Below are 25139 nucleotides of genomic sequence, written 5' to 3' on the forward strand. Positions count from 1 at the left end.
GCCTTCATTGATGTTATGAAAACAACAAGTAATGACATCAGCAAAGACAGAGAATCAGGGATAACAGCAAAAAGCATTTTAAAAAGAAAGAGGGATTGACTCAGTTGAACTTATCAAATGCACAGACATACATTCAACCTGTGTCTACCTCAAGGACCTACCAGGTCTTGCAAATAATTTTTTTTGCATCCAACCAAATAGATGGGAGTTGGATTAAAAACAAAATAGTTGCATCTTCATGTTATAAAAGGTAAAAATGTACAGTATACAGACTCATATCTCTTGAATGTTGACATGTCGTGGATGTTTGCAGAAATGTATAATTTTTAAATGATTTAGAGAAAATTGTTTTTTTTTTTTATAATTGCCCTATTTATTCGTACTCTTAATTTTTTTTAATTTACTTGTTAAGACTCATTTTGTCTCATTGCTGCCAACAGCCAGAGCATAATATATCCAAAATAGTTCCATGAAATGTACTTGAATCTAATTAAATAAAAAATTGTATGAATAAAAACTACAGCAACTATCAGAGTTTTATTCTCTAGTCTAGACATAACCTATCCTGAATCCAAAACCTGTAGGGTTTTTTTATATTTATTTTTTGACTTATTTATTTTTCATTTACAGGGAAAACTCCTGTAAGCAAACATTTTGTTTCTGCGTGAGGTGCACGGCAGTCCTGCAGGAATTTTTTTTTTAATTCCTGTATGATTTTTCACTTGTGCTGTACAGCGCAGTATGTGCAGCAGTATGTGTAGGACATTCCTACATGTTCTAGAATGAACCCTTCAGTACAACAGAAACATGCAACACAAGTGAAAAATCCTGCAGGACTGTATAATTCCTGCAGGACTGCTGTGCAGTACAAGTGAAAAATCCTGCAGGACTTTATAATTCCTGCACGACTGATGTGCAGTACAAGTGAAAAATCCTGCAGGACTGATGTGCAGTACAAGTGAAAAATCCTGCAGGATTTTATAATTCCTGCAGGACTGATGTGCAGTACAAGTGAAAAATCCTGCAGGATTTTATAATTCCTACATACATTACAAATGAAAATTCCTGCAGGATTTTATAACTCCTGCAGGACTGATGTGCAGTACAAGTTAAAAAATCCTGCAGGATTTTATAATTTCTGCAGATTCTTTAAAAAATCCTGCAGGATTTTATAACTCCTGCAGGACTGATGTGCAGTACAAGTGAAAAATCCTGCAGGATTTTATAATTCCTGCAGGAAACCTGCAGAAAAAATGAAAATCCTGCAGGATTCCTGTAGGTTATTTTTGTAAGGGTCTAAAACATGAGGAAACATCCTCCCTATATTTTTGCGGACCTCTGTGTGGAAATTTATCGAGATACAACGCGGAGATTGCTTTATTCTTCTGTTGATCAGCGTCAGCGGTTAGGTATCTTTTTATTCAAAAACAAACCACTCAAATATGCAATACTTTACATTTTCGAAGAGCTGATTTTGTCCTGATGGTTATCTATAAGATCATTAGGTTTCAGACTGTCAAACGAGATGCTCGGAGATTTCTGATAAAGCATGTATGTTTTATTAACTTTATTTGATAACATCATTTATAACTGTAACTGTACAATTTAACGCAATTGCGGTAGGTTTGCATTAATTAAAAGATCGGTGTTTGCATTCATGTGTTTTTATCAATGTTTATCTGTTTTGTGAAAGATCTGCAGCATAAATCATTATTTGTCTATAAGCAGCGCATGTAGGTTATATTGCTACGAATTCTTTTGCATTAATTATCAGATTAAACAAATATTAATATTAGTCATGTATTAGTTGTATCATTTTACAGCCCGTTTGTTTTTTTCATTTAAAAAATGTTTGATACAAAGTTAACTGTGTAAAATAATAAAATATGTTGTGAAAATAATGATGAAACAAACTAATGTATGTGCAAAAATAAAAAACAGCCAATTACTAAGAAAAATCACAGCACATAGTAAATATTTAATAAAATAAAAAATAAAAATCAATGTAATACAAACATTTTCGAGATATAGGTAATTTGTACATTTACATAATTGGTACGGTAAAAATACATTATGTAGCTGTGTGTACACGCCATGAGTTCAACTTTCATTTGGTGAACAGTAGAGGACATTAGTGTATTCATTCACTGGACACAAACATACACACGTTTCAAATCCACTGGCTCAGTTATATAGTATAGTAATAATAGCAGTGAAGATCTTATTTGCATTTGAAGTGATATTATAAATCCTGTAAACAGATAATATTTGGATTTCTCGGTTCTCTGCACTGGCGTTTAGCACAACCAGAAGTATCTATGCACACACTCGCAAGACCGGAAATCCAAGATGGCGGAGTATAGGCAACTAGCCCATTGCAGATCCTACGTGTCTAAACTAAAACAAAGAATAATCCAGTCTGATAAACTCTGGATTTTGCTTGTACAACTTAAGAGAAAAAAAAACTGTAGTAAAATGTTTACCTCTCTCGTCAGAAAGGTTTTTGCAGGTTTTAATAACATTTTTAATTTATTACAGTAATCATAATAAGCATATGTTTGTACTATACAGTTGGTTGAGCCGGTGTCCTGTCAGATTTTGCTAATTCCCATTAAAACAGTGGGTAGTACAATTAGACAACGAAAAATGCTACCTGTGAAGTTACGGTTTTATTTACACCTACCACAACCCTAAAGCTACCCTTACAGTAATGCAAATACAGTAATTATGTGTTATATTCGCGGTTGTAGCAAGATGGGATACAGCTACAGGAAACCAACAATAAATATTTTTTTCTTCCTATTAGATTGTGTTTTTATTAAAGTCTACACCTACCCCAACCCTAAACCTACCCTTACAGTAATGCAGGTGCATTAAATGTTGTTCAACATGAGAAAAAGGACACAATATTGATAAAACCCAGTAGGAAAATCTGACAGGTAGAATAAAATGTCAGGCTCATTCGGTTCTTTACGAGTTGGGCTACTTCGGCTGTTGAACTACAGTTCGATTCAGTTCATTTTGTGAACCGGCTCATAAGAATGATTCGTTCAAGAACCAAACAGCACTACACACTACTTTGATTTGTCTGCGCAGCAACGCTTCAAGTCGAAACACACCCAAAAATCTCCTGAAACTGCCGGAGTTTTTTCCTGTATTCACGCCACATGCTCAGTGAGCACTGAAAACTGTGAATTATTTCGCTAAGAAGAGCAGATAAGACGTAACTAAGATATTAGTTTATAATTGTTTAGCTTTTCGTTACGAAAATACAAGTGTCTTGATTGTCTAATGAGTAAGAAGCAATTAACTAATCCAAGAGCGGTTATTGACTGTGCATGCATACAAGAATGAACTTCACATGATTAATGTATTCTTTTGTTTAATTATTACAATACCATGACCAATAATCAACAGTAATTATCTTTTTTTTGTAATATTGAAGCCTCTGTAATGAGTTCCATTTTTTATTTTATAATTTGTGTTTAAAAAAAATTGGTTTGATTAAATTGAACTCTTTCACAGAAAGGACAAAATATTTAATTAGGTAATTATATATTTTAAAAAAGCACTTAAAGCTGGAAAATGTGCTCGTTAGTATCAGTACCCTAATTTAGGCTGTTAAATGGCACATTCCTGTTTTTGACCAGCAGGTGTAACCAGCGCTTTCTTTTAATGATATTATTTACCATTTTAAGTTGACAAGTGCAAAATAAAAAATGTGTGTGTGTGTGTGTGTGTTTTTATATATAAATAAATAACTGCATTAAGACACTTTTAAGTATACACATTCTCTATATAGGTATTATGTAAATTTACAATAAGCTGTTATAATGTATTCTACATTAGTTAATGTTATGCAATAAATAACTGCATTAAGACACTTTTAAACAATTATAGTGTATTTGTTGAAATAAGATATTACAATTAAATATGTATGTTTATAAAAAAAGATGGCAAGGGAGAGGAAAGAGAGAAAATGTTACTTTTAGTTACCGACTAGTAATTCAACGTTTAAATTGAAATTGATTAATGATCTTATTATTTATGTTTAACATACTGGGTAGCATTAAGATCAGAGCAGCACTAATTATTTGTGTTTATAGTAGGGAGGTGATAAACACATCAGACTTTGGTTGTTTTCTGTGGCTCCTGTAAATCACAAACAGAACGCAGATGGTGTTCATAGACTTCAACTGCCAATTAGCCCACTGCACACAATCACACTTTCAACGGTTTTATAACAATATATGTATACTTTATTACTATTAAATAATCAGCAACAAAATATCAAATTATCAAATTACAATAGAAAATCATGAAGAACAGAGGAAATGTCTCAATGTATTGAAATTCACTTTATGAAACTGAATAAATCACTTTAAATTGAATAACAATAGGAGAAATTCTAGATAATGTTAGATAAAATAAAAACAATATTATCGATATCAATAAATAAACAATCTATAAAGAACAATTTTAAATTATATATATAATATATATATATATATGCAAAACAATTAAATAACAAATCAATATAATAAATGGAACAACAAACAATTACAGGGAAAATAATATTTCACACAACTAAAAACTTACATTTAATCAACATAATTAATTTTTTTAATTTTTTCTGTGCTCATGCATTACTTCTAAATGAAGTGGAAGCTGGCACAGGAGCTCTTCTACACTCCCTTCAAGCAGCTCAGGAGTGTGCCGTGTATTCACTGAAGTCCTCAGCGAGCAAGAAGACCTAGGCTTCGGACAAGCCAATGACCACGATGTCCTCCACCACTGGTCCTTGCTCCAAAACCTTGGAAATTGCAAAAAAGGGGAAAAAAAAATGATTGTGATAATTTATCTCTAATGATTTTGCTTTATTTTTTTTTATTAGAATAGTTATGTTTACACACAATTTATGAAGAGCAGTGTTATATTGTGAGGCACAATGCAGCCTTGGGTGTTTGGTTACCATACGACAATTTAGGAGTAACAGAATGTTTAAATGCAACAAAACAAACAATCAAACACAACTCAAAAATCTTGCCAAAGTCTTCCAGACAGGTGTAAACTAACAGACAGGCATGTTTGATTATGCTTCAGTTGCCCTGCTCTAATGTGTATGTTACCTCCACAGTTGTGTGGATGGTTGAATTTAACTTGGTGACCTTTGGCGCTTGCTCGAAGGTGACATATGTTCACTTTATCATTAATTTTGGACTTGGACAAGGCCTGGTCCCGCCATAAGGACACCTCAAGGATTCTGGAGCCGCTTTTGATCCCCACGTCCAAGATGGGGACTTCTGTGTCCCTCACAGTCGTCATCCTTTGAACCTGCATCTGTAAAGTTATGGTAAATAAAATATCAATTGTTAAATATTAATAATGTTTTGGACAGTGTTTGATAATTCAGTTTAAATCACTCACATGTTCCATTGTTCCTTCCAGAGTTAAGTGGCCCCCTCTTGAAAAGAGGTCCTGCTCATCCCCAGTAACTGAGACAGATGGTGGAATCAGGGAATCATCTTTGACCATCTTCTCTGCATCAAAGCTCAGTGTGAGGGGAGCGGTTTTGTAGGTTGTCGTGTTCGGCCCCATGAAGAGACGTTCCTGGCCATATCTTGAGAACACGGTGTAGTTTGTTTTTTTTTATATAGTATGTCACGCCCTCTTCAAAGGCTGCCCTGTCTGAAGAGGACTGCGTGACATACACCTGACCACCAGTGGACAGTGCACTAAGGTAAGTGATTACTTGAATATAATTTAATTTCATACACATGTGTTTCATAAACACACAATACTTTCTGGATTACTATCTGCCATCAAAATGATAAATTTAATTGTTCCAGCTGCTGTGAGAAAAGGCTTTAAATGATCCACCACCTGCAGGATCCTCACATGTGATAGCCTAGTAGCCCAGACAACTTTGTTTACAGATGTGACGTAATGACGCAGCGGCATGCTCAAATTTCCCACAAAAACCTACCTGTACCACTCAAATCACAAAACATTATTATAAACTAAATGGGCTAAAGTAAGGCGATAGTTTTGAATACTGGCTGGTTATGTACTTGCTCAAATATTGATTTCGGATCATTTTTAGCCAAAAAAACGTTACGGACTGCAGCTTTAAGTTCTTTCATTATATTGTTATTTCAAATATAATTTTTTGTGTTCTGCATAATCACAAGAAGGAAGAAAGCCATATAAGTTTTGAACAACATGAGGGGTTTTCACTTCTGGGTCGATTTTTCCTCTAAGAAGATGGTAATTAAGATGAAGAAAAATTTTAACTTATGATGATGCAAAATTTATGAAACAAAAAGAACAAAGTACATGTAATTTTAATGTAATGCTGCCACAGTACTGCAATGTATAATTATTACAGTAAAGACACCTACCTCAGTCTACAGTTGTTGTAACCGTGCTTGTCTGAAAATCTGTTGAAAACAGAGGTATATGATGTTACGTTAGTAAAGTCATACTGAAAATGTGAATTTTAAAGTAATACTGCCATGCAATTTAAAAATGTACATAAATGTGTCGGATATCAAGTTCTTTTTTTTTCAGGGAGGACATTGACTGATATACTCATTTTAATTTGTCCCCCCCTGTCACTTAGGAGTTGTGCAGTGATAAATTAGTTTGTCATTGGTGGAGGGCAGTCGTAAGGTGTACAGACATCTTGAGGGTAAGCAAAAATACAGAAAAAATACTCATGATACTCCTATTTATCTAATGTACTGTTTCCTAACATTGTAAAAATCATTCATATATCTTGATTTGAGTTCAAATTATCTCAGAAAAATTACAAAACGTTTTTATTCAAATATGGTGTTTTGCACATGTTGGGAAGATTTAGGGAAGGGATGTCCAAACTCGGTCCTTAAGGTCCGGTGTCCTGCAGAATTTACTTGCCTAGCAAGACCTTGATTAGGTGGTTCAGGTTTGCTTAGGGTTGGAGCTAAACTGTACAGGACGCCGGGCCTGCAGGACCAAATTTGGACAGGATAGGAGTTAGAAAATATCATTAACCTGATTTAAAAAGTCAGTGGATTGTCTATGAAATGTATAGCAAAACAAAGATGTCTGTGGACATTTTGTATTAACATTTTGAGTACCAAACAGACAAAACATAAAAACGTGTAGGAGAATTAATTGTATAACATACTGTTAACTCATCATGAATCTGTTGTGGCATCCCACAGTCAAATTGATGCGAGGTACCGTGTGTACTCCAGAGGCCCGTCAGTGTACTTGTAATCATGAATGTTTCTCGCAGTGCACAATGAATGCAATGAGCTGCACAGTTTGGATTTGGATCACGTACTACAGAAAGGTGATGCCATGTATACTAGTGTCAAACAAATGCTGCAAAGAAAAGGAAAGTTCGTACAAAATTTTTTACACTTTTGTCGAGCTCCCTAACACTATTACAGACAAACATACGCTGCTACAACATCCTCCAACATCCCCTGAGGTTGGCTTTCTTCAAGACGCACCAGCTATGGGCGAGTATGAAAACCTCGAGAACACGCTACAATGTCTCCGAGCTGACGTGAGTGACGCGCTGCTAATGTGTGGAGCATCGTGTATCGCTGTGGTTTAGAGATCACTCAGGGAGGTTTGGCTATTTTGATTCTCACTGCAGAACGTCAGCATGGTTTGCTGCCGATGAAAAAACACAGGTACAGCTGTAATGCTGACATTCTCTCTTTTAGAAGACTTGGTTCAAAGACTCCTCCTGGTGTCCAAATGATGTTTTGATCTGAGAGATCAGGACCAATTTGATCTTCTGTCTGTGTTGTTCATGCACATAACACCTGAAAAGGTGTCAAAGCAATGACATGTCCCTCGAGTGTCAAGCTCTTAATAATTTAGAGCCCTTGTCATTCATCCATCTCTTCTGATAACACCGAGCTAAAGAGTGGTCAGAGTAATCCTACTGTAGATTCAGAACAGTGTGTTCAAGTCACAGATCCAATTCAGTGGCCATGTGATGAAGCTGCATCAGGTGATCATCTGTTGAAATGAAGAAAACCAGAAAGGTGATCTAGATTTTCATGGATACAACCAACATCACTGATCGTTTAGAAAGGGGTAAAAAATGTCCATTTCAGAGGAATTTCTCGTGACACATTCCTGCATGGTCCAGTTGCAATCAATGTGCATGGTGCACCTACTAGTTTGAAGCAACTGAAAAAAACTGAACAAGTCCCGAAGGCATAGGGTTTACTGTAAAAAACTGCAGAAAAATCAAGATGGCAACAAAAGCCAACAGATAAAAAATTACTACAAAAAATGTGCTGAATACAACGGAAAGACAAAAGAAAGCCATGAAAGCTAGGGATTGAAGTAAATGGAAAGTTACAGAAAAAATGCACAATACAAGCCATGAAAAGACAAAATATAAATATATGACGAGTACAGAAAAAAAGAAAAAGAGGTAAGGTAATCAGTGACTACAAACAATGAAAAATTCAGAACAAAACGATGATATCCTTACAAATTACAAGAATAATGCACAATTCAGGGAAAAACTAAAATACAGGAATAATCCTGAATATATGGAGCAGCACAAATGTTATGTGACTAAAAGGTATTAGAAAGATATGCTTTTCATGCAAAAGCAAAAAATAGTTTTACAATTAGAATGAAAAATGATTTGAACTTCTCTTCTACAAAGAACAAAGAGAAGGTTCAAACAGCTTTATCAGCATGATCCAACACTTCAGAAGCCCACCAGAAAGAATTACTGTTTTTTTAAATACTTATAAAAAAACAAAGACTTGGTTGCACTACTCAAGAGACAGTGTGCAGAACACATAAAGGTGCAAATACAAAATAACTTAAGCATATTGCACCAGCAGAGAGAAATATGCATGAGTAGCCAACCAGTTCAAAATACATGATACTAGTGTCATTACAGGCATTAAACACTTTTAGAGATGTATAAAACAAGGACCAACATATGTTTGCACTATGCTGTGCAAAAGCAACTTTTCTCCAATTAGGGCATAAACCTGACACGTGTTGTCATATAACTCCGTGTTTGTGTGCTCTCAAACTTCCTGAGGGACACCAGAGACCCCAAGAGCACCCTCGTATGCAATATTTTCATGGCCATTGGGAAGAGACGCTTTGGCTACGGCACCACTTAAATCGTTTTTCCGTATTTCAGATTTTTAGATGACATCTGGGGAGTGTGGACGTACTCGAAAGAGGATTTCATGAAATTTTCTGAGCACTTGAATCACATGAAAGAATCTATTTAAAATAAAATTTGAGTTGGAACAGTGAAAGACGTCAATTTTTTAGATGTAGTGGACTTATAAGGGACCCTAAATTTCAACAGAGCAGCACAGCTAGACTATAAGGTCTACTTAAGGGAACGGATACACACATGCCTATTACATAGGAGTAGTTTCAACCCGAGAACACTTTCAAAGGGATACTTAAATCACAATTGTTGAGGTTCAACCGTATATGCTCACATGAAAGAAGAATTTTTAAAAAGAGGTCAAAATTTTATTTAAAGCACTCCAAACACAGAGGCTATACGAGACCGTTTCTGAGAAATGTCTTAAGAGAATTCAAAGATTACATCTAGAAAAACTTGCACTGCCAGCTCAAAATACGGAAAGAGGAAATTATACCTTTTTGGTCACCTTTTACTCCATCTCAAAAGCACACAACTAAATTGGGTACTAAACAAATTTCACATAAGTTTTTGAAAGAGACTTCTCATTTACAGAATCAACAAACAATTGCGGCCTATAAAGAAGAAAAAATCTATTGGATATTTTAGTACAAAGCAAAATACAAAGTCTTATTACCAATATGAATCCCAAAGCAGGATCGTGTAAAATATTATGTGTATTGAGATGGGTAAAGAATAGGACCCAGTGGGGGGTGTTGTCGGCCTGGGCTGTGGAGCTCTGCTCGAACGGTGACAACAAGGTGGCCATTAGGAGTAATAAGAAGGGACAGTGCATGTACCGATGTTGAACTATGTTTCAGCTTCTGGATCTCATTCGTTCTACACACAGCCAGTACCTCGCCTGTGGGCCTGTGGGATCTGTGGGGCGGGGTACGGCGGCCCGGCCCGCACATTCTCTCTTCACACGGAAGGGTATATTGTGATGGACAAACTCAATTCTATTTTATTACATAAAGTACATTATAAGTAAGTTCTAATGTAGTGTGGGTTTCTTGCTGTGTACAAACAGAATTTTTAAATTTACATATCAGTTTTTAGAGGAAATGTAGAGCAATTTCGGATGAAGTAGAGTAACTTATACACAGTTGAATGGATAAATTTACTTCTATTATTGGATTAATATAATTGTGGAACTTAAATGTGAGCGGATGATTAAACACCGGATCTCTCGAAAACTACAGTGAAATCACGGTTTATGATAAATACTTCTTTCTCTCCATATTTTCTTAAATGAACTAAATGATAATTGTATTTTCATATTCTATAGCCTATATACACATCCTTATTATAGATATATACTTCTTTTTGCTATAGAAAGGATAAAAACAAGATTTGCTGAGACAGAAAGTATAAAAAAACAAAAGCGTCACAAGCCTTTTTCGTGAAGAACACAATGTATAAAATTGACCTATACCAAAAAATGTACCATTTGATGAAGGAAAAAATACACTTTGAGAAACTTCTATTTTTTTAATGCCAAGGCCGTTAACCCCCCATTTACAACAAAGTCTGTACATATGTACAAGAAAGCAAGACTTATCAGGAAGAATTTTTAAAAACATGCTAAATAAATAACAATTTACATCGTTTTAATAAGAGGTACAGATGGTAGACAACCAAAATGAGGTAATACCGCCGCGCGTACGCCGCCGCAGGGCCGCGGCGTTAACTGCAATTCAGTCGCGTGTTAAAATCATTCGCGACAACTACCGCCAGGTGGCGCAAAGGGACGGATTGCGAACTGAATGTCAATTGTAAAATGAGTAAAAGGAGGAGGTAAAACAACAATAACATTTATGATATAACATTGTACCATCTTTAAAAACCATTAAAAATGTATAGTGAGTTAATTTCAAAATGTAGTGATAGTCTTAGGCTACAGTCTACTCATCAAAATTAAAAGAAGACCTTTACACAAAGGATCTTATGCCTTGCTATTGTTATTAAACAGTCATTAAATAAGGCCTATATATACGGATAAACAAGCTAAATGTTTTCATTTCGGTTTCATTCTTGGTTTAAAAAAAACCTTCAGGTTCCATTTGCAGATCGAAATGAGAACGGTCCAGCATTTAGCAATAGATTATATTAATTCTGTTATTATTCTTGATTTTTCAAACTGCTAACACTTTGCATTTATTAATTATGCCTTTACTGTGTGACCAAAAATTTTTGTATTTTCTGTTTCAGCTGTTTTGTATCGCGCTGGTGCCTCGCGCACATTCATTGGAAACAGTGCAGTCGTTCACCGTGCCATCCCGGCGCGAGCAGCGCGGTCCACTTTGGGCATATTTTTGTTAATTATGATTTGTATTTTTTTTTTCCGTCGATACTGAGAAACACTGCGTGAAACTACAAAGCCTATTTTTTCCTAATGAATAATAGTTAAGCTTGAAATCAACATCACGATATGGAAACGTTTGGATTACTCCCGAATGAGAGCCCAACCTCACCTTATGGTTCGCTTTAAAATTATTATTCCATTTATTTTTTTTGTTTGTTTATAGCTAAGCCTATATTATTTATATACTGCAATTTTATTTATCCATTAGAATTATTATTTGTAATTCTTGTTCTGTTCTGATAAATTTGTTAAATTTAAAGGATTTGTTGTAAAGTGAAGGGAGCTAAAAATATCCTGTTGGCACATTATAACATTATTAGGCCAGCTGTTATTATTTCTGAATGTAATAAAATGCAACTTATACATGACTTACATATTTTTTTCCTCTCACAAACTTAATTTATTTTTTAGCCTGTTTTTAAAAAATAAAATAAAAAAAATAAATAAAAAAAAAAAAAAAAAAAAACACGCAGCAAACGAAAAATAGGGCGATTAATCGGTTAAAATTTGTTTACTGTGGGGTAATCAATCATAATTATTATATACTTAGGAACAGAGTCTGGGCCTAATCTAGGCTATCCAGGGTTTTTATTTTTTTTTTTATTTCATTGCGTCTGAAAAAATGACTTTGTGCAAGAACATTCACTTCGCCCGCCTCAACCTGCTCGCGCGTTGCTCAGCTGTGGACATTCAAAAAGGTTTGCTATAAAGGTTGCTGTCCCATTTTATACAGGAATTGTTCATTTAAAAAAAAATCAAATTATATTGTTAGTTCTAATTATATTGTTAACACAAGTTCATTTAGGCTATTTAACAGCACTGATGCACTTGTGACATTTTACCCTTTTTTTTTTTCAATTTCACAAAGAAATAACATCCTTACGAATTGTGATATTATAATGACAATGACAGGTAAACAAAAACAAAAAAAACAAAAAACGCAGAAAAAAAAAAAAAAAAACACCACAAATCAGCTCACACCCTAAAAGTAAGGGTTACATAGTTTTATACACATACATGGGAATTCACTAAGTCGGGAAAAAAATATTAGAGATTATAATACCCTCAGATAAATCTCTTGTCAGGATGGAAGCAATGTCAAATTCAAAACATATGTCCATAAAAGGTTCCCAAATTTTATGAAACTTTCCAGTCTTTATCATGTACAATACCAAGTCAGGTAATCTAACGACAGATATTCAAGAATAGTTTTGATGGCCACATCCTAATGGAGGGAGCCTTATCTGATATCCATTTTAAAAAGTATACATTTCTTGCACTGAAAATCAGAATATTAAAAAGCCTAATTTTGCACTTATCAAGACCCACAGGAGGAGACACTCCCAGCAAAATAAGTCCTTGAATCTGGACCAAAGTAAACCCCCCAAAATTTTGTTCAGTTCTTCAGAAACTCCCCACCAGAACCCTGTATCTTGTTACAAAACCACAAACAATGAGGATAAGACTACTATTTCTGTCTTACATTTGGGACAGAAAGGAGAGCAATCAGCCCTAAATCTGCTACGCTGGGAAGGAGAAATGTGAGCTCTGTGAAGAATCTTGAGTGGACTAGCTCTACTTTATTACCATATACTAAGACTCTTTGCATTTTCCCAAACCGTACACCATCTTCCTCGGTTACTTGTATATCTAAATTCCTTTCCCAAAATTATTTTAAGAAAAATGAGTGGAAGTGTCAGATACTCTGATAACACATCATAAACCATCTTTAGATTTAATCGACGTGCATTTCGAAAAGCTGCTTCTCGATTTCTGAAGAACATACATTAGAAAGAAGTGTTGTATCCTTTTGAATATAATTTCTTATTTGTACATAGCGGAAAAAAATCCCAGCCCATCTAAGTTGTATTTTGGGAAATTGACTAAAAAGACATAAGAATATTATTATCAAAAAGATCTTTTAGTTTAGAAAGCCCCTTAAGAGCCACTGTCGAAAACGTGAATCACTGATACTGGGGGGCAATCTAGGATTGTAACATATTGAGAGTATAAAGCGATGTTAAACATGATTTGCCCTCAAATCGCCTAACAGACTGCCAAGCTTTCACAGAATTTTACAGTAACTGGGTTGGTACAAGCTACACTAACTGTCGTCATTTTTTTAAATAAAAGCAAATTTCTGAAGAGGGACTTGTGATTGAAAGGACTCTATATTCCAGCCACAATGAAGTTTTGGGTCTGTCAGAAATCCAGGTAGTTTATATAACGTAAAATGGCAGCAAGTTGATATCTTCTAATATCCGGAGACCCAAGCCACCCATATCCTCGGGTAAACGCAATTATTAATCCTAAGGCGAGGTCTTTTATTAGCCCAATAAACGAAAAAACTGGAAACAATCTGTCTATATCTTTAATGTTTCTGTAAAAAAGAACTGGAACATCTGATCGGGTATAATAATCTGGGAAGAACATTCATTTTCAAAAGAGCAATGCGCGCCCAGCCAAGAAATAGGTAGAAAGTATTCGCATTCTTTCTAGGATCAAGTGCGTATTACGATTAAAAAGAGGAGTAAATTTGATTTAAAATTTGGTCAAATTTAGGGGTTATAGTTATTACAGATATCCAAAGCCCATCGTAACCACTTAAATGGGGAAAGAAAGTGACGCTGTAAAGGGGACAGTTTTGTAGGTTACCAAGTGGCATACGGATTCAGATTTAGTAAAATTAATCTTCTAGCCTGAGGGAATGACGGATAAAATCTTGACATGACACTTATGAGGATTAATTATAGATTTTTTTTAAAATGTCGCGGTTTAGATAAGAAAACGAGCCACATCGTCAGGCAAAAGATTAATCTTTATGTTGCCTATGGATATAGCCAAACTTCATGTATACATGGAATTTGCCCTTAATTGTTCCTCAGCCAAAGGTCTATTATTAAAGGCAAAAAGAAGGGTTGATATAGGACAGCCTTTGTCGAGTGACCCTACTGATCCCAAAACTGGAAGAACGTAAGCCATTAGTTATAACAGCAGGCAAGAGGGCCTGTATACAACCGCTTCACCCAACTACACAATTTTCACCCAGACAGAATTTAGATAATGTTAAAACAAGTAAGGGCCACCCAACTCGATCAAAGACGCCTTTTCTGCGTCCATTGAGACAACAACGACGGTCCATTTTCTGCTCATGTGAAAACTGACTAATAGTTTATAGTCTACGAATTACGATTTCCAGAGTTACGTCCCTTAATAAAACGCAGTTTGATCTTCATTTAAGAAGTTGAGGGAGTAAGTCTTCAAGCCTTGTAGCAAGAAATTTTGAAAGAATTTTCACACCCACTCACCAACTTTAATACGGGATATTGGCCTATAAGAGGTCACAATTTCTGGTTGTTTTCCCTCCCGCCTTTTTTTTAAGTATCAGAGAAATATTCGATTCCGCGTACGGACGGAGGTAGAATAACCATTCTCTAATGAATAATTAAACATTTCTAAAAGAGGAAAATCTACCAAAAAACATCTTGAAACTCTGAATATAAATTCAGAACTTAGTCCAATCTGGACCAGGGGTTTCCCATTGTGCAACTCTCCCGATTGTCGGATAACACCTCCTCCTTTAAAATAGGCCCATTAAGGAGTCAAGATGTCTGATCGCTCAATATAGAAGGTAACTCTATTTTAGAAAAAAACACATCCATAAGGCTTAATGAGTTACATGGGGACTCTGACTTTTGATAGTGTTTTAAAAAAAAGGTAACAAACTGTATTGTTAATTATGGTAACTATCAAGAAGAAGAATGGGACCCCTGATCATCCTTGATTGATAGATATCATTTTGTGAGTCTGCTTTTTTATTAGTAAGATCAGAGCCAGGTATGTTCCCTGGCTTATCACCTGTTCATAGAGGAACCTTTGCTTAGGGCGAACCTAACTTTGTCTCTGCAGCAAGAACTTAATATGCAGGGACTCTAAAGGGCCAGAACGTAAAGCAGTAATTTCCTTTAATTTTGCTGACTTCGGATTTGGAACACTAATCACTCCTGGCTGCTCGTTTAAGTTTTGTATCTAGGAATGTTCTTCTGTGTCTATTTGCCTCCGCCTCTTAGCTAGAGGTGTAAGAACTTACAAGGACCCTCTTGAAAAAGCTTAATCAGTTTCCCATAGCCAGAGCCACCTTATATTCTGTAAGAGGGAGAATTGAATAGCCACACAATTGGGGAATACTTTGGAATCTGACATAAAACTAAGAACAAAATTTGGCTATCCTTAAGAATAAAAGGGTTAAATCTCCAAGACCTCCGTTTGTTAAAAAGGACTCTGGCAACTTTAAATTCGTAAAAAAACAGGCAGCATGATCTGAAATTATAATTTTTTCCAATAGCGGCTGTAATCTATAAATTGTAACGTCCCGTAGGAACAAAGACAAACAGTCCTATTCTTGTGTGGGCAACAATGGTTGTTTAGAATAGAAAGTAAAGTCGTTTATCAGCTGGATGCTGTGCACGCTACACATCAACAAAATCCAAAATCTTCCTATAAGAATTAAATAAATTTAGCCTGAAATGAGGGAGGTCAACCGAAGCGGTAAGTTGTCCATAAGTGAGGTTCAGTTGACAGTTAAAGATCTCGCTCCCAAATTTCACGAGTAACCTTGAATTTCCAACAATTTGACGAATGCAATTTGTTAAAAATCACATCCCCCCACGATAACATGGACCGGGGGGAAAATTATACATTCATAATGGCGATTTCTTGCGTCTTGGCAGTGCAAACCCTTCACAATCACATAACGCCCATTTTTTATCTTTGATACAATTTATGCAGCCTGAAAGGTAAAGATTGTTTTAACAAAATGGACACTCCTCTACTCCTCGATGGTAAATGAGGAGAAAAAGACATGTACTAAAGCCCAGGCTGTTGCAATTTAGAGATGTTCTTTATCCTCAAGATGAGTGTCTTGTAAAAAGGGCTATATCAACATTGCTCCTTTTTAAGCAATTGTGAGCATTGACTTCCTCTTCACGGGGTGTAGTATCCCTTAACGTTCCAGGAACAAATGTTAAGCATACTAATGACAGGTTTTATAATAAGGGGCGGGAAAAAGAAGAACCAACCAAAAACAAATCCCGACCCCAAAGTTTTCCTATAGCAGAAATACAGTCCAATGTTAAACATCAAGGTGAGCTGACAAGTGGCAAAACAAAAACAACAACAACAATAAACACGTAACCTATAATACACAGAAACAGTACAAACTGTACTCAGATTAGAACCAGTCATTAACTCTGAAATGGTTCAACAAAACGGCAATTCAGTTTAAAAGGGACCCTGAACGACAAAAGAAAAAGTTGTGGTACCCACCGTACCGCTGACAGGACTGGCGGACCTTCAACGACCCACAGAATTTCCATGTGACCAGAGGGCCTAATTTAACCAAAGACGAAAAAGAAGAAGAAAAAAGAAAAAGTTGTATCTGTCTACATATTGTGGCGTAACAAATAACCACGTCCTTTTCATTGCCAGCATGACGAATATGAAAACAGTTCATGCAGGGAATTCCCGCCTGCGACGGACAAGGAGTTTGTCCACCTCAATTGGATTCCTGAAACACGTTGGTCGGATCCTCGATATGTGACTTTGAGAGAGCAGATAAAGCTGCGCATCCATAAGTCGGGCACGGCTGGCCTTCAGGCGCGCTTCTTGAACCTCAGTTCAAAATTGTTGTGCGTTTACGGCAAAACCGCGGCTGAGAAAATCCTGAAAAATTTTCACCTTGGAGTTTACGAACATCAAAGCCTTCTCATCATTCACCGTTACCCAACTCTCATCGCTGCTGTGGTGACCCGTTCCTTGTATACGGAGTTATGAACATCTCAACAAAACTGCCCTTGGATACGGGGATGCCGTTTGAGAGCTCTGCCCTGGAACGCGCTGGGTCTCGTTCAATCTTCATGCGGCCAGATTCGTTTGAATGCCCAGAGAGTTCGGCACCAGGATTCGAAAAAATTAACAGGGCGATCACCTTCTGCTTCTCTGGTAGCCGCAACAATACGTAGGTTTTCCCTTCTCCCTCTGTTTTCCAAATCATGCCCATGTGGCTGTTAATTCCGAACTCGTTGTCGGGCTAGTGTCCCAATTTACCCTCCGACCGGGGCGGTAGCATCTTCCTCCACCGCGGAAATTCGATCTCAGTTTCGGTGATTCGTTTTTCATGATCATCTCTAGGGCTTCTCGTTCGGTTGTTGGCAAGAGGCTGTGACAGTGGACTAACTTTTCATCAATCCAATTTCGAAATGTTTTCTGTGACTTCCTTACTAAATCTGTCGTGGGCCCGTTCGGAAACACTGATGGCTAGCATCTGAACTAACAGTAGCATTATCTTCACCCTGACGGTTATGCTCTGTCCTCTGATTTGCTCGAATTTTTTTAGTGTTCCTTTGAGGCATGTTTGTCGATTGGCTTCAAAAGTAGGTGTCTAAACTCATAGCAAACTATGCAGCCAGCAACACAGACAATAAGGATCCCCGGAAAAAGGCTCCTCCGCCGAAAATAATGATAAATGAATGTAATAGGCCCGCACCGTCTGAATACCGACCGTCTCTCTAAGCCTCCATCTTGGATCCCCCCCCATTTATTACGCCTTGTTAACTTATAAAACTCCTTTGAAGTTTTAAGTCAGTTTTAATAGTATTGAAGTTCAAGTTTTTAAAAAAAAAAGGTTTTTAAATGGCTAAATATTTCTATGAATTAATAATATGATTATCAGGTTTTATGCTTAAATTACATTTCTATGAATTAATAAACGGTTATCATGTTATTCTTGTAGAAAATAAGTGTTTATTCTTTAAAGAAAATAAGGAAAAAATAAGGGACAGATCCAAATAGTATTCATATTTGTTTTGCTTCCACCTACTTTATGTAAGCTACAATTATCTAAAAAAAAAAAAAAACAATGTATTTAAAAGTGCCCATCGGCCTGAGTAAAATTTTACCATTATAGAATTGTGACTTAAAGGTTAGTGATTTAGGAGGTGAAAAATACTGTGAATTACCAACGGTGGTATGGATTTAAAGCATAACAACTGAAGGTCTATGAAACGTTAGCCAAATAAAGCATTTTTTTTTAAACAATGGCACTTAAATTTTTGAACTAAATTTATTTCAACCATATAGCCTCGTGAATAAACAAAATGCATACTTTCAATAAAAGAACACTGAGAGGTGTAGGTTGCTTCTGGTTTGGAAATTTGTACTTCAATATAATGAGCTCCAAGTTTAGGAATAGCCAACACGGGTTTTGATTTCTCTTCTTCTCTCTCTCTCTCTTTCTTCTCTCTCTCTTATTTAACTCTTAATTAACAGCATTAACTTACAATTAAATACATCTTCCTTCAGGTAGACTGAATGTTTTCCTGTCTTGCTAAATGTTGGACTCATGATCAGTAAGTTGCTTTCGCCTAAAACTGATTTTGTAAAGTCAAAACTCGGACTTTAAAAGCGGTCATTTAGCGCGAGCCCCCGCGCGCTTTGAAGCGGGAGCAGCTGATGGAGGATCCGCTTGGTCTTAAAGCCTTCCCCAAACGCTACGTCACAAATAACAAAGATTTTCGTAAAATAGATTAATTATCAATTGATAATTTGTTATTATTATGGTCTTGTAAAAACAAAATTGGGCTGTGGGAAAATACTGAAAAAAGAGTAAGGCTGCTGTGAGTGCAGGCATGTTTCAACCCAGTAACATGAGAACACACCGTTCTTCGCAGCCAAAAACAGACCGAGTTCAGTTCAGCTGGGGGGGGCTGGGGGTGGTTCTTGTATAGCTTGTGGGGGTCGAGATAAATGTGTGAATCTCTTTGTTCTTTCAATGGACAGTGTCTTATGAGGGTATCAAACTTGCAGAACAGGTTTAGAAAGACCCTCTTTTTGGTTTTTTAGGGCAACTTTAAAGAAAGGGTTTTTGATCCACTTCAAATGTTGACTACGTATAGCGCAATATAGTTTATTGTTATTATAATTCAGAGGAAGTTGCCTTAACTCAAAAAAATTTTGGCAGACTGTTGCGTTAATTTTTTATTTTGTTTCGATCTAAACAATATTTTTTTTAGACTATGAAAAATCAAGCTCACAGAATGTAGCCTTTTACCAATATATGACCCATCTCTTTATGTTTTTCTAAATCCGCAAACAAGTCCAGACATCAGTAATGAAATCCTTCTATGATGTTTTATAGCTTTTTTAGATTTGGATACACACATATGTTACAGACATGACAAAAAAACATTTTGGAGTTTTGTAGGACATTATTTTATTATTATTTTTTTTTTTTTTTTTATTTTTCTTTTAGCCTATTTTACAATGCACAAACCAGAAGCAACAATAATTGCAGAGAAGGGTTGGCCATTCTCAAACATAAAATATTTATTTTATTTCAATTGTAAGTTTTTGTTTCATTAGAGGACAAATCGGTGGTAAAGGCATCTCTCCATTACAATTGGGTTCTGAGAAAGAGAATTTGCTTTAGCGCGTATAAAGATTTATTTCAAAAAACTTAAACATAGAGATGTCTAGGGACATTTAATAGGGTCTGCTTCCCACGTAAAGTTTTTCTAGTTTACTAGTGCTGTTTATTTGTCATATTCAACTAATCTGCCGGTTTATATTTACAGTACAGGTATAATATCTATAATCGAGCCTTAATATATTCCGCCATAAAAGACATGCATTAAGTTTGTACGAAGCACGGGCAGAGTTAGCCTATTAATTGTGAAAAAGGGAGACATTTTAATTATTTATTAATGACGAAATGTTTCTTCTTCAACCATTCTGAATGAAATTCAGCGGTGCTTTGTTCTCCACATGGTGGCGCCTTTAAACAGAAATACAAACCTTCACAGATTAAACACATAATGCTTTCGTTCTGAAGATTGATTCGTTTAAAAAGACATTTCAAGCTTTCTGTAGATATATTTTCTCATGTGTGTGAGACGCCACAATTTTCAGTTATTTCATTATTAGAAAAAAATCAAGTGATCTTAGAAGGCGCCTCCCTGTCCTGCATACGCGCATTAATAATTTTCGCCACAAACACTTAAATATGAATAATTGTCACATTTTGCATATGCATTTACAACGTAAATTATTTTTTTACATGCAATTATCCAAAATAAAACCAAACAAGATTTGTAATGAGAGATAAAACAAATAAGAATAAATGCTGCGCATGCACTCAAGCATCCTTCAGCGCCCAGCAGAAATCTTGCACGCATAGACATTTTATTACACCTGCACTTAAATCTGGCTGCAAATTTATTTTTTTTTTTTTTTTTTTTAACTTAAATTCTATGTAAGCTTAAGTAATGTGGCTTCCTTTAAAATCACTGAAGTTGTCTATTAATGAAGCTCTTTTTTTACATCATTTGCACTTTGGTGATTAAATAGAGAGAACTTGAGTTTAATCGTGAGGACGTTTTTAAAATAATCAGTCCATTCTTTAGAGTTTCAATGATTTATGCTAAAATGCGTGCAGGTTTAATTTATTAGTTTCTTGTTTTAATTAGGCCTAAATAATGGTAAGCGAAAATTATATACAGTGCCTCACGTTTTACTAAAATAAAAGAAAATAATTTATAAAAACACGCAACAATTTCTTAATCAGTGTGCAGACAACTCATATTTTCCCAAGAAGGTTGTCTGGTCAAAATAAAGGACAGGTAACGAATAACAAAAATGCATGTGGTTGTATTAAAGGAATTTTACAATATAAATTTAAAATATAGGCCTAATATAATGAGAATATTGACATTTTGCATATAAATCCATGTAGCCTAGCTCACTAAAATAGGCTACCACTTTTAAAATGCCCTTTCACGATGCAAAAGTAAACCACAATTTATCTTTTGAATAATATAAACACATAATTCATATTATTATATAAATAATACTGCACACCTATTAAATGTGTCCAAATCTAAAAATATGGTGTAATACTGTGCAGCCTTAGGAAAATATAAGACTGGGCTCAGGCACAGGCTGACATTTATCCTGCTTGAGATTCGTTCTAAGAAATGCACATAACTTCAAAACTACCAACTTTTCCTCTGTGAATATTAAATATTTTAAACTATACAGTGTTTTTCTTCATTTTCATCTGACCTGCAGCCATCAAATATAACACGTCGGTGAGGCAAAGCTGTCCGTTCCATTTGCGAAAATGTCTTTGATGGCCTTGTTTGATAACTTGTGATTAAAGCGCCACTCGTGTTCCAAAGCTGCAATGCCTTTGCAGACGCCGCGGCGGCGGTACGAAGCGGCAGTAGAAGTAACGTTTTGGATGTCGCACCTACTGTACTTAATTCTAGAATTAAAATAACAATTTCCTACTGTTATAGATAGAAATGATGTTTCAAAACAGTTTAACACTTAAAGCACGAGTTTAAAAAATCGTAGGGCTCCCAAATGTGACAAATGATGAATTTAAAAGCAGATAAACATGATTACTCACTCCCCAGATAGCACAGGCCCGGGGAATTGTGGCGAAATTTGGGAACGAGAGAACTTTTTACGGGAGAGGTTTTTCCCTTTGGGCCCTTCAAAATTTAAAATTAAATTATGCCCACGCCGCCGATCAGAAAGCAATAATAAAAACAATTTTTTAAAAAACCCCAACCACCCACACACCAAACCAAAATTCCTGAAGGGAAAATCTTTTACACGGGTTTGTTGCCCCCTTCCGGTAGACAATCATGGAAAATTGGTAAAAGCCAGTTTTTAAAAAAATAAAAAAATAAAAAACCCCCCAAAAACCAACGGAACTCTCTTTGGAAATATCCCCCTTGTTGTTACCCCTGTAAAAAAAACATAAAAAATGTGGGGCCCCATATTGACTCGTTTAAGAACTGAAATTTTATTTCGGTTTTGGGTTAAATTTTCCTTTTTTTATTTTTGTAAAAAAGTAAAAAATTTGTGTAAAAAGGGGTTTTTGATTCAATTCACCCCTTGAAATTTTAAACATTTAATTTTTTGTTGGGGGGGGGGGGGGGAGGGGTTTCGGGGGGGGGGGGGGGTTTTTTCCAAAAAATATGATCAAAATTCCAATGAGAAAGTTAAAGGGCAAAGGCAAAAAAAAAAAAAAAAAAAAAACCTTGTTTTTTTAAAAGAATCGGGAAAAGTTTTTATAAAAATGTTCATGATTCATATTCCCACAAATTTTAATGATATGAAAAGTCTAAATTTTGACTAGCTTTAAAATTTTTACTTTATTTTCTAGTGAAAAAAATTGATGGCTGTAAAAATTTTAAAAAACAATCTTTAAAAAAACTTTAAAGGGAAACATTTAAAGTTTTAACTGCCAAGCACGAGGTGGGGGGGGTTGACTTTATTCAAACATAACAGACTACATATTAACGTTCAAAAAAAAAAAAAAGATCTCAATAGAATAATCCAAAACTTTGCAAGGACAAGGGTGCAGCCGTGAGGGCAGACACGGGGTTTGGACTCACTTAATGAAATGTTGCAAGTGGATGTGGAATGATGGGGGGCACGGTGTTGTGCTTTTTAGCATTTTGTCTAGGGTTTTGGTGAAAAAGAAGTGGAAAAAAATGTTAGAGCATTTATAAGGAAACAATGTTTCTGAAGGTGTAAACAATATACAATAGGGCAGTGAAACCGCAAGCCCCACAATACTGTCAACAACCTCTGTACTAAATACACAGCTGTGCCACTGAAAATCGATTATGAACTGACTGTCACAAATTTTTTTTGAATAATGTTTTTGGGAAATCCCCTTTTAAGTCCCTGTTTGATAAAGATAATTCCATTTAGCAGTATTTCTGTGAAAGTGATTAAAAATGAACAAGTTCTGATAAACCCTACTTAAAAAAAGCACGAGCAACTAAACCCAAAACTGCCCCGTGTATTTGTGCCCAAAAAGTGGGCCCCTACATCCCGCCCGGGTTTCGCCTCCAAACAATGTAAAAATGAAGTCAAAGAAAAAAAGATATGTGAATGTATTTTTTTAGGTTGGGCTACCATTAGCAAAAAAAAAAAAAGGGTTTAAAAAACAAAAAAGACAGGAAAACAAAAAACTCTTTTCTTGCCATTTTAAAAAAATAAAAAATATTAAAAATCCTAAAAACAAAACCCCATTAAAGGTTTAAAGTTATGGGAAACGTATTCATTTTATACACGTTTTTCGAATATAGTAAAATTCCCCCGCAATTGTTTTACAGGGTTTTCTGTAGTGATTAAAGATCCCTTTTTCATTTTTGCTCCATAATATAAAAAAGAAATTAAAATACATTTTAAAAAAAAATTTTAGTAAAATGTAAATTTAGTCAGAATCAGCACTCTTTCTCTTCAATTTTTTCCAAAATTAGACAAGGACTCTTCCCCCAAATGTAATTTTTGCCTGGAGAAACTGACTCAGGTCCAACACTTGTCAGAGCAAAACCGGGAAAAATATTTCTTTTCTGAAGCATTTTCTCTGCCTTTCGTTTTGTACTCGTAAAGTGACCCAAAAATCCTATCACCCCAAATTATAAAAGCTGTGCGGTTCAGATTTAACGTGAAGCTTGCCTCGATGGACTCGTGTGCAATTGTGATAAACTTTAGCTTATGGATGGCATCTTTTTAAAACTTTACTATACACTTTGCTTTAAAGAGCAGCGGTTCTCAGCTCCAGTCCTCGGGCCCCCCAGCTTGCAAATTTTTATGTCTTCTTTGGTTTTAAAAACCTGAGAACTGTTCCCCTTGTTAGGTCCCTACACAGGTCCATGCTCCCCACTCCCCGGCAGGGTTTTAAACGTTGAAGTTACTTCACTTTGGAAATTTATTCATGGGTTTTCTTGCCAACATCTTCACACAGGACAAGTGGACATCATTAAACCCCTGTAAATAAAAACAGTTTTTTAAATTACATCTCGCTCACTTTAGTGCATCTGAATGGCAATTACTTTGCTTCAACTGGAAACATGACGGAATATCCTGTGATGTCCCTTTGCAGGGCACTTCATTCAACAAACAAACCCCTGAAGCCTAAAAGAAACGTACAAAAAAGTGCAGAGAGGGGGGGGGAAAGGGACTGGAACTGAGAACCCTTAATTAGGGGGAAAAAATCACAACTAGAATACGCTTTCTTTGATTGTTCATAAGACAGCATTCAACCATATGTAAGCTTTTGGTAGAGAACCCCGAGACTCACTCTGTAAATAGGGCGGTGTTACTCCCAAAAAGTGATGTGTGAACTAGCCTACCATGGTCATAAAGTTTGCCTTTTGTTGTCTTTTCTTTTTTTTTTTTTTAAAATAATTTGGGGTTTAAAAAGGTTTTGCTTTTTTAACCCGGACAAACTTTTTTTAATTTAATTTATTTTTTCATGGTGTTTTCACTAGCCCACATTCCAAACGTATTTTTTCTTCAATTTGCATTCTCTGAAAACCCGGAAAGTTTGGAATAATTGCCTTTTTTTAAAATTAAAAAAAAAAAAAAGTGGGTTTATCAAATTTAACAAAAATTATTCATTTTAAGATAAAGGTTGCAGCCTAAAAAAAACCTTCAAATAGACAAAAAGGGGGCTAAACAAAGTTTACAGTAGGGAGTTTGGGGTGAAAAGAG

The 25139-nt window shown here is 35.6% G+C and overlaps 2 protein-coding genes across 2 annotated transcripts in view; one reads left to right on the plus strand and one right to left on the minus strand.

Annotated features, from left to right (window-relative positions):
* The window catches only part of LOC109084161 (NACHT, LRR and PYD domains-containing protein 12-like), a 941455-nt gene that overhangs the window by 823282 nt on the left and 93034 nt on the right, over positions 1 to 25139 (minus strand).
* The window catches only part of LOC109062727 (NACHT, LRR and PYD domains-containing protein 12-like), a 314849-nt gene that overhangs the window by 78658 nt on the left and 211052 nt on the right, over positions 1 to 25139 (plus strand).

Source organism: Cyprinus carpio, chromosome B22 (assembly GCF_018340385.1).
Source record: "Cyprinus carpio isolate SPL01 chromosome B22, ASM1834038v1, whole genome shotgun sequence".
NCBI lineage: Eukaryota > Metazoa > Chordata > Actinopteri > Cypriniformes > Cyprinidae > Cyprinus > Cyprinus carpio.